Consider the following 4,164-nt stretch of genomic DNA (forward strand, 5'->3'; position numbering starts at 1 on the left):
TTATATTATATATATTCTTGCTTGAAAATACATCAAGCATCTAGTTGTAGAAGGTAACTAATAATGCAATAATAATTCTATCAAGTCTAATAAAGTCTCAAATAAACTTTAAGTAATCTTTAATAATCAAATCAAACTTTAATCTATCAAAATAAATTAAAAAAAGATACAAAGGAAACACAACAAATCCTTAAAAAATACTAAAAATAAAATTTTAATATAATCTTAATTAAAAATCTTAATTGAATCTTAACCAAACTTTAGATCAAATCTTAATTGAAATCCTAATTGAATCTTAACCAAATCTTAGATTAAATCCTAATGAAATCCTAATAAAATCCTAAATCCTAGATAAATTCTAGATAAGTTCTAAATCAAATCCTAAGCAAATCTTAAAACAAACCCTAATCAAATCCTAATTCTTAAGAAAATTCTTAACAAACCTTATAGTAAAACAGAATCTCAATAATTAATGATTGAATTATTGATATCAATTTAAAATTTTCAAACTTTTTAATGTCTTAGTTAGGAATCAATACAAGAAAGATGAAATCAATCGCACTTATCAATTGAGAGAAATACAAGATAATCTAATTGGATATTGGGTGGCTTCTCACTCCAACTTGAATGCTGAATTTCTAATGCCAATATTTTCTTTTTGAATTATTTAATTGATCTCAATACTTATTTGAATGTTGAAAATCAAGTCTAATATCTATATGAAAAAATTTCACTTCAATCCAATTGAGAGATTGCTGAAGATCTTAAAATCACTTATTAACCTTTAAACTCCAATTTTTGAAACCACATTTCACAAAAATCTTTATATACTTCAATCTAACTATATAATTGTCCTTAAAATTTGAATACATATTAAAAATTAGCACACCAATATATTGCCTAAATTTCATTCATACATATACCACAAAACTCAAAAAATCCTCAAATTTATAAATATATATTTATTTTTCAAATCCATATTCTACCAAGAACATTACTAATTTTGAAAATTCTTCCAAATTTCAATATTAAACCAAATTATATGAAAATATTTCCTAAAAATTAGCCTTCAAGTTTTTTTTCAAACTTCATTCTTTAATATGCAAAAGAATCTTTAGAGTTATTATAGGTATATAATTTTATATTTTAGGATATGATTTCGATCCAAGTTGACAATCAATTCTCTTCAATAATCAATTCTTAGCTTTTTGAAGTAAATTTTTCTAAAATCTATTCCTAATTCCCTCCTATACATGCTTATATCATTTTATTTTTTAATCTACTTTATTTTGCCTTATTTATGGTTATACAAAATAAATAGAAGCTTATTTTATAAAAAAACATTATTAATACTTTTTAATTATATTATCTTTTCAACTATTATATATATTTTTAAGATAACTTGCTATAATATTTTAAAATAAAATCTTCTATAATACAATATTTTCTTCTCTCTTTCATTTATTAGCCATGTTACACTATGATACTACTCTTTGTAGAATTCACCTTTAGAAGAAGAAATAATGTTATAGATATACATATTTATTTTAATATTTACCTATATGCTTTAATAAAATTAGATAAAAATAAATTAGTTTCATAATATCCTTTAGAGAAACTTTTTAGAAGCTTTATAGATGTTGCTTTGACTTTAAACATATTTGTAATTAATTGATAGACTAAAAAGTTGATCAATAAGTTAGTCATGTATTATATATATTAATAGCTTATAGAATAAGCTAATTATGTGATGCACATATAGATAACTTACCTTGCAAGTTAAGACGTGTATCTAACAAAGTCAACACAAGTTGGAGATTTTATAGAATATGACCATATAGCTCCTAGTTAGAGAGTATATATAGAGGTAAGAGTGAAGCTTTTCTCACTTTTGTCAATGCCTTTCTAATCTTTAGTCTTATTTCAAGACTTTCTAGTCTTGTCTTTAATAGTAGCCATTTTAGTTTAATATATTACCATCTTTGAGTGACTTTTTAATCTTTTCAAGTGATACAAAAGTATATTGAATTTTCTTTTTTTGAAATTCATATCTTTGATAGTATCTTATTTAAAGATTATATTTTCTTCACCATAAAAATCTTAAAATAAAATATTTTAAAATAATTTATAATAATAAATATAAATTATATTTTATAATTTTATATATCTATTTCTATTAATAAATTAATAATTGATATTTTTTAAAGATAAATAATTTTTAATTATAAATTTTATGTATATAAATTTGATTTTTTATACTAGTATTATCTTAAAGTACTTATTAAAATTTTTATTTCAAAAAAATAGAAAAGATATTATTATCTAATAAGTAAAAATAAATAATTAAATGAATAATATAATAGAATTTTTAAATTATAAATAATCAAGCAAATGATTTTTTAAAAATATAGACATGTTTTAAAAATCAAGCAAAGGATTTTTTTAAAATATAGACATGTTTTAAAAATCAAGCAAAGGATTTTTTTTAAAATATAGACAAGTTTTAAAAATCAAGCAAAGGATTCAAAAGATTATACAAGATCTTTCTTAGATTCTATGGTACAAAATTCTAAATACATAGATATTATTATTTTTGGACAAAATTCTAAATACATAGATATTATTATTTTTAGACAAAATTCTAAATACATAGATATTATTATTTTTGGACAAAATTCTAAATACATAGATATTATTATTTTTGGATACATTTATTACATAGCTTTTAGGTGAATAATATATATGGAAGCAAGAGTGAAGCCTTCATTACTTTTATCAATACCTTTATAGTCCTTAGTCTTATTTAAAGATTTTATAATCTTTTTGTCTTAAGCAATATCTATTCTAATTCAATATATTACCATCTTTGAGTGATTTTTCAGTCTTTTTGAGTAATATAAGAATATATTGAGATTCATATCCTTGACTATTTGACAAGAATGCTAATTTTTTGTCTTTATTTTGTGTTAGAATTGAATGGATTACATCATCTCTATTGTTATATTTTGAAGGTTATAGACTACTCATCTTTAAACTCACTTTTAGTTTTCTAATATTGATTGTTTTTCTTAAAGAAAGTAGGCTATCTTTCTTTGTAGAAAATTTCATTTGATATTAGAGGTAGCAAATTACCTTTCTATTATTTGTCTTTTAAATTTTTTTGAATTGTCTATAAAAGAAAAAATTATAAATGCTACTCTTGGCAAAAATGAGAATAGATTTGCAACTATTATAGATCTTCATGAACTTATCAACATTTATATGGTAGAAATTTCAAGTATCTCTAATATTAACTATAGATATAATATTTTGATGCCTATAAAAGAAATTAACAATGAATTTTAAAATCTATGCTAAAAAATTGTGTCATTCAAAAAATTAAGTAGATCAAGTTGACAACTAAATCCAAGAAGTCTTACTATTCCAAATATGAGTTAGGCAAGTATAAATATGCTTAAGAAGTTCAATGGAATAAGATCAAAATTTTAAAGATATCTATAGCAAGTAAAGTTCTATCTAAGGTTGTATCCTCTCAATACTTTGATGGATTTAATCAAGTTGGATTCATAAGTGTACTTCTCTTTGAGAGTGCTCTCTTTTAGTTTGCATCTTTAATGATAAAAGATCTACATCTTCTTTATGATCTGAATTCATTCTTAGAAGTGTTTATGGCCACTTTAGGAAAAAAATGATCGAGTAATTATAGCACAAATCAAATTTGTAAATATATGAGAAGGATCATGTTAAATCCCATATATGTTGTAAAATTCCAAAATCACACTTGTAATGTAGATTGAAATGATAAAGTCCTTATCAATCAATTTTAATATGGATTAAAAGATAATGTCAAAGATTTACTATTAATGATGCTAAGAATAAACTCATTAAAACAAGTTATTACTTAAATTATTGCATACAATAATCGATTCTTTGAAAGATGTCAAAAATAAAAGATTTGGTTGGAAAAATAAAAATCAAGCTATAACAATAAGCTCTAAATTCATAGAAGCTTATTTATCAAGAACTAAACCTATGCAAATTGATAAGATACGTTTTGAATTTTTTACTGAGCAAGAAAAAACTTAATGATTTTAAAAAGGTTTATACTTATAATATGGAGGACCTAAGCATATTGCTTAATATTATCCAAGGAAGCAATACAAC

The sequence above is a fragment of the Physcomitrium patens genome, chromosome 14, assembly GCF_059467195.1.
Source record: "Physcomitrium patens ecotype Gransden chromosome 14, ASM5946719v1, whole genome shotgun sequence".
In the NCBI taxonomy this organism is placed as follows: Eukaryota; Viridiplantae; Streptophyta; class Bryopsida; order Funariales; family Funariaceae; genus Physcomitrium; species Physcomitrium patens.